The sequence below is a fragment of the Choloepus didactylus genome, chromosome 2, assembly GCF_015220235.1.
Source record: "Choloepus didactylus isolate mChoDid1 chromosome 2, mChoDid1.pri, whole genome shotgun sequence".
Taxonomy (NCBI): domain Eukaryota; kingdom Metazoa; phylum Chordata; class Mammalia; order Pilosa; family Megalonychidae; genus Choloepus; species Choloepus didactylus.
In genome coordinates this window covers 62,614,939-62,622,198 of record NC_051308.1, presented here as the reverse complement: position 1 = coordinate 62,622,198, position 7,260 = coordinate 62,614,939, and the positions used below count along the sequence as shown (strand labels likewise).

General features: G+C 41.5%; 1 protein-coding gene across 2 annotated transcripts in view; it reads left to right on the top strand.

Annotated features, from left to right (window-relative positions):
* The first annotated feature begins 433 nt into the window (after positions 1-433).
* Positions 434-7,260, top strand: part of NEK7 (NIMA related kinase 7) — a 141,660-nt gene continuing 134,833 nt past the window's right edge. Inside the window, exon 1 of one of the 2 annotated variants that reach the window (XM_037825097.1) lies at positions 434-693. The gene's annotated coding sequence lies outside the window, so the exon portion shown is untranslated. The remainder of the gene's footprint in view (positions 694-7,260) is intronic. The other variant, XM_037825096.1, reaches the window with a different exon arrangement.

Below are 7,260 nucleotides of genomic sequence, written 5' to 3'. Positions count from 1 at the left end.
TAGTTTCAAACGCCTTGTAAAACAAAACGGTGTGATCCAGAACAAGGGGGCAGCACCAAATCGTGAATCACACGCAAGTGGGACATTTAGATATAAAAGAAGAAAAAACAAGTTCTTAAAAAGGGGATCCTTGGCTTGGTGGGAAGTTAGCCCGAAGCAGGAAAAGAGGGCTAAGGGGGCAGAACAACGCGCTTCACACCACCGAAGGCCTTGACAACAGAAAACGATATGCCGGAAGGGGCTCCTAAACAGCATTTTCAGCTCTAGTTGGGAAAGTTGCCAGAGCCTCCCCAGGTCACCGTCTCTGTGGAAGGAAGCGGGAAGCCCCTATTCCGCGGCCCGCCGGATTCAGGCGGCGCGGAGTACGGGGAGGGGCCGGCGTCCGCCCCGCCCCACTCCTCGGGGATGCCGGGATGTTTACACTCCTGACAGCGGCGGCCGCCGGAGGAGGAGTGGGAGCTGAGGGAGGATGGGCCGCCGCTAGGCTCGCATTCGGGACGCGCCTCGCAGTGCGCAGGGTGGGTGCCCGAGCCTGCAGCGTCCGCGCGGGCGGCGCGGTGGAAAGTGGCCGATCGGCTCCAGGCCTCACAGCCACAGCCCTCGGCCCAGCGGGCCCACGGCGGCGCCTGACCGAGCCGCCCGTGAGCCCCAGGTCTCTCGCGGGAGGGAGAACGGAAAACTCCCAACTTCCTGGTGAGTCGCTGCCCGGGACTCCGGCGTCCGGGCCGGGTGGGGCTTCCTGCGGGAGCACGGCGGGGAATGGAAGGTCGGGAACGCGCGGGCGGCCTCCGGGATCCCCCTGCCCGGGGATGGTGGGGCGGGGCGCGCCGCGCTCGAGCCAGGTTGGGGTTTAAGTCCTGTTGGTTGGCAGTGGTCGGAGCGGGCTACAGCAACATCGTGCCTGGTATGGGCCCTGGTGGACAGAGGCTGCTGTGGGTGCCACGGTAACTAAGAAACTTTGTGGCGGCCGCGGCGGCAACAGGTCTTTGGTTTCAGGACCCGAGAAACTTAGGAGAAGTCCCGCCTTCTACCTCCCGGCGGGTGCTCATTGGTGGCGCCAGTTATTTATCTCTCGCGGATTGGTTAGGGCCAGCTGTCAGGATTCGGCAGCAGCCCGATTTAGAAAAGTGAAGTTCACTCACTGTTGGAGAGTGGGTGGTGGGAGCCGGGCAGATAGAATATCTGAAGTGGCTTCAGAAATACCTGGAGGGTGAGAAACCTGTTGGAAAATGAGCTTTAGGGGGACTCAGGATTAGGAAATGTTGGAGAGAGGGATTGAAAAGCAGTTGCGAACATTGGTGGTGATGGTGGCAATGGAACAGACAGAAGGGAATTGAAAATTGAGGCCAAAGACAGAGAGATAAAAGGGGAGCCCAAAGAAAACAGAAGAAAAACGAGAAGACCACATTGCTCTAGGACAGTGTCATGAAGCGAACGCGGCCTAGAGGATGCAGCAGTGGAGGTCTAAAGAACTCTTTCTGTTACCTCTTTCATTTATACTGGAAGGCCTTGGGAGAAGATGAATCAAACGGATGAACCGTGTTCTTGCATAGCTGTAGTCCTTGTTAGGGATAAATACTAAAAATATACTCATTTTACAGTCAGATATGCTGCTTTCCTTGAGTCATTTTGGTGACTGAAATACAAATCAGAAATGTAATACAGAAATGAAATGATTTTCCTCCTCCTTTCAGATTACTGACCTTAATGGTGCAGTTGAAAGCATCAGATGCTCATGGCTTGTAGAGCACTGCATACCCAGCATTTTAGAACCACTGTTTCTTATCCTTCCTCCAAGGAATTTGCAATCTCAAAGAGCATGCACACTCCCTATAGGCGACAGCAATATGTCTTGTCAGGTTGCATTACAGAACAAAATAGAGAATATGTGGGTTATAAGTCTGTTCTGTTCAGGACCTTGTGCTGCTGGTGTGGGCGAAGTATGACCTAGTACTTACACTAAGAAAGTTTACGGTATATTTGGAACAACCGGGCAAACACTGAAAACGGTGAATAATAAACACTTAAAACAGTGAATAATAAAATCAGGAGATATAATTAACTTTGTAGTGCTTGGTGGTAACTCTTACTGAACGGACGTCGAGTATTCTTGGCTGTAACACTTGAAGGACAGTGTAGTTGAAACTGCTAACGTAAAATTTAAGCAATTACTTCGTTTCCAAAGGAAATGGAAGCAGGAATCCTCTGCTGTTGCTGGGGAGATCCAGCCAGAGCTTGCTTCACTCCTAAAACCGCAGTATCCTCTATTTGATCTTGGATGGGGGCTTCCTGGAGTAGGGGAGAGATATTGGAGCGTTGAAAAATCTGTACCTTTTGGAGAAGTCCAAGAGGGAGATATTGTAGGTGAGAGGAGTGCCTTCTAAATAAAAAGGCAAAGGAACCCTTTGTGGAGTCCAATTGCTTTCTCTCTTGATGGGGAAGCCGGAGGACCCCCAGAAGTGTTTAACTGCGATTACGTTCTCCCGCGGGAGGCCCCGCCCCTTATAGTTTTGACAGGCTCCTCAGCCAATGCGCGGCGAGGATATCGCGGTTCCCCGCTCCGGGGTGCGGATACTTCCTTCAGCGGAGCTGAGCTTGGAGCGAAAGTTCCTCCTCCGAGGTTGTTGGGAGGCGGAGGGACTCAAGGCTGCGAGATAGGTGTGTGACATGAATACGGCAAAATAAAGGGGTGAGGAAGGGTCCAGGTTCCTTTGACCCCTAGTATATGTCATGTTTCATGATTCACCTCCACCTTGAACTCATCACTTTGAAACTTTGCAATTGTTAAGAAACAAGCTGCTCCGCGATCTAAATATATTCCTCGCGCGGATGGGGGTGTTACTCTGAAATTATTTGAAAATGAAAACCAAGAAATGTCAGGAATCTAAATCGCTAAGCGTTTCCACAGTTACTTTGGAATCTTTCCAAGGTTAAAAATCTTATCAATTTAAAAGCAAGGACTGTAATTTTATTTTCAGTAGTGCAGTCGTATTTTATATTCTGAACTACTATTCAGGATTATTTATTTTGATAATACCAGTAAGCAGCCTCCATTCTTTTCCCCTCATACACATTTTCCTGGCTGGACAATTTCAAGAGCTCCTTTGCAGCCTAGTAAAACAGCCCTTACTCCAAGAATGAGTAAAGTCTGGTATGATGGCAACCTACTATTGGAGGAAGGGAGATTAGAGGCCAGTATAGTGAACATATCTGATTAGTAAAGTAAAAATATGTATTTAACTTCATAACTGCCCCCCGCCCCCAGTCTTCTTGGTGCTGCAGTTGACAATTTTGGGCTCTGATTTATTGCACATATTAAAGTATTCTGTTCTCAGCTATTTGCTGAAATGTAGAGTTCTTGTTTTCATTTAAATTTGTGGTCAGAAATATCATTAGAGACTTTTACAGTATTCATAGAACTAAACACTATTTTCCTAGGAACTGTCTAATGTTTTAAAATATTTCTTTATAGCAGTACTAATGTAGGCAACATTTAGGGCATTTGGAGGGGAGAGAGTTGTGCTTATTTAATGCAGTTTTAGAAAACAAGTTGCTTAATTAGATAAGTTATGAAATTCCTTTCAGGTTTTGTTTCCTTTGATTTTTTTCTTTGAAGCAGACTGGTATTTTAAAAATGTGCAGTGTGGCTGCAGCTGCACAAAGCAATACTCTGTCTGCATTCCAGTTTCATCCAAATTAAAATACTTGTCCCTTCAAATATCTGCTCAACAGTTATGTGTGTAGGTTTAAATTTGATGCAGCAGAGGCATTTTAAGTACACCATACATAAAACATAGTAGCAAACTTATTATAGTACATAGTAACAGACTTAGTATAATACTTGAGGGTGTCTTATTAATGAATGGCATGTATGATTGCTGTTTACTCAGAATTACTTTATCAGCATTGCTATAACTATATAGCAAGATGTTTTAAGAAGCATTTTTTTAATACTCTTGAGAATATTTCAATTTACTTCTTTTTCTCTTTTTTTTTAGGGTGAATAATGTATAATTGTAATGAAATATATTTATTCGTAGAATATAATGGAATTCAGAATTTTAAGACTTAAACACAAAACTAATGTGGAACCATTCAATCACGGAATTATACTAAGCTGCTGATTCCTTTTTTGGTGATCAGTAGTTTGTTATTCCCTATTTATTGTATATCTTCACAAATTATTTCTTGTTCTAAAGAAAACAAAGTAGATAATGTATTTCATGGTTTTGGAAAGCAGTAGGAATGAGAAGGACAGACGATCATGAAGCAGTCCTTAATTTTATGAGGATAACTTTAATTTTGTCAGAAATAAAAGCTCTGTTGTATTGTTTTTGAGATGAGCTTAAAAAATGGGCTGTTTTGTAGCTTCAGTTACCCAGAGTGTTAATCAGAGCAGTGTACAATTGAACAAAATTTACTTAAAGGGTTTATAAATTATAAAAGTACAGAAATATATGTTTCGTTTTCCTTAATGAAAATAAGCCTTTTTGTAAACTGGTTTTCTGGTGATAGTATAAGTAGTTAAGGGCTACTTTTTCATTCCAGATTGTTTTTGTATAGCACAGGGGTTCATAAACTTTTTCTGTAGAGACCCAGATAGTAAATGTTTCAGGGTTTGTGAACTATATAGTCTCAGTGGCAACTACTGCCATTGTAATCATAGACAATACATGGATGCATAGGCTTGCCTGTGTGCCAATAAAACTTAATTTATACAAAGAATCTGCAGGCCCATGCCTGCTATAGAAGATAATACTAAAGGTCTAAATGTGATTCTAGGACTTTAGTGTTTGGGTTGATATGGATTTTCCATGGCAGTGTTTCATAACCTTTTCTTGGTCCTTTGACCCTTGTGTCAACCTGGTGACTTTCTCCATTTCCCTCAGAATAATGCCCAGCTATGCATTCCCAAATTTCTTGTTTTACTTCAGAGTGTTGATACACATCTGAACCTTTTCAGGGTTATCTACCTTTTCAGGGTTATCCATCCATCACTCTGTACCCCGGAACATTGAATGAATGTGCATCTCTCTCCAGCTTCCCTCTTTTTAACAAACCAAGATGGAATCTGATGTCAGTCATTTATCTTTGCTTAACTGACTAAAACACTTTAATATGAATGTGTTTTGGTGTGTTTCATTAGTATTTTTCATTTTAAGTTTACTGGAATGACCACCTTTCTTGCCTTTAGAAGGAATTTCTGACATGAGGGAGTGGGTAGATTTTTTTCTTTTTAAGGAAAATTGACTAAATCTTAAAAAAAAAAAATACTGGCAAGGGCCTGTGTTTTGGTGGAGCTTCTACAGTCAGGGTGTGTGTGCCCTGTGGGGGCTGATGAGGGGAGGCCTTCTCCGTTTCCTCTAAGAATAGCTATAGGCTGACCTGTGTGGAGTTACTGAGAAGCAGGAGAATGGAGTGGCAAATGCAACAGCTTATAAACTACACATTAGAATTTTCCAGCTCAAGCCTGGGGTGGGTTCTGGACATGCAGGGATATTGACCACTCATTCAATAGGGAGATCAGGTGGAGACTGGGCATTCAGAGCTTCTTGGATAGTTGCTGCCACCCACGAACAGCCTCTTCTCTTTACTTGGCCCTACCACACAAATACGATTTTTTGTGTTTAGACTGATGTGAAAAAAAGATTAGGTGAAATGAAGCACCATATTTATCTCCTACTTTATGACCTTGTTTGAGTTACCTAATCTGTTTGGGCCATAGATTCCTCAATTTATATTAGATTGCTTTGAGGAATAAATGGAAATATCTTTGTAAATGCATGGTACTAGGCTCATTAAGTGTTAGTTTCATTTTATCTTTTTCTCCTTTATTAGGACCTTTGGGATTGGGAAAACATGTCCTGTTTTTGACTGCATCTTGTCATGATAGTTCCTGTCATCCACTCTGCCTGGTCCCAGCGCTTCTGAACATGCTCCTTCCTAACCTCTTCTGCCATTTATACTTTCTCTGCCTGAACTCTGCTCCTTTCCTTTTGCCCTGTGATTTCCAGTTCATATTTTAATGGTTCCCACATGTGAGGTAATGTTTTGTTTTATGATTTTTTTTTTTGAAGGTTGGAGAAGAGGCCAGTTATCCTTAGTTTCCCAGGTAGATAAAAACTACAGAAGCTTGGAGAGTTATATTCCAGTGCAACAAAAAATGGAGGTTGTAAAAAGATCCTTAAAATCCTGATTTAAATATGGCAAATTAAAAAATTTTTTTTTTCTGGAATGCTGACAGTTCTGTTTTCCTTTAATTGTTTAAATGTTTTTGCCATATTCTCATATTTACCTGGGCAAATTACTGTAAATTTTGTCATGGTTGTAACCATAAAAAAGCCACATGATCCTCTATTACATTATGATTGGGCAAGTTGAATAGATACGTTTATGAAAGATTGTTTGTACTTCCAAAATGTAAAGAATTGCAGATCTTCCATTGCTTTTATATCTAACCACTGGACCCTATATTAAAATAATGTGATATATTTGCATGCTGTCATAAAGACACTCAGAACTGGAGAATAGGTAGTTTATTTTAGACAAATAGTAGGTCTTTATTCCAAAGAGTTTAGTTCTAGGCATGGTTTGTTATTCAACAAATTCAGAGTAATTAAAAGATTATTTTGCAAGAAGAATGCTTGATGACAGATTGGTTTTGTGGAAAGAAATTGATGGTTTATTTTCATTTCTTATGGCAACCTACAGGTTCACTTCTCATTTTCTTCATTGCTGTTGGTGTTAGGACACATTTAGAATCAGTGTGGTACTACATGTGGATATTCAGTGAAAACTGACATTTCTTTCCATTTTCAACATAACAATTATTAAAGTTTTAAAAGGTTTGATATTTGATAAATATTTTGTTGACTGGCATAGTGTTTTCAATTTCATTTTATTTTATAACTTAACCTCGAGTGTTTAAAATATCAGCTGTTGATAATGAAAGAGTTCCTTTTATTACACAGATTTCCCATTTTCCTTGAATCACTCTTACACTTAACATTTAACAAGCAAAATCTATACTCTTACTTTCAGATTCCTGTAAATATGTAATCTGCACTTAGTATTCTATTGCTACCACAGAACCAGCTGTTCTGAAATCAAGTTTTTCCACTTGGCATTATCATCTTGTTTCTGTTAGGAGTCCTGACCTCCAGCTTGTAAAACGCTGCTTTAAGTGCATAATTCAGGCACACAAGAAGCAATGGGTGCTGAGTTACTTTCAATATACCTTAACGACTAACAAACAACAGT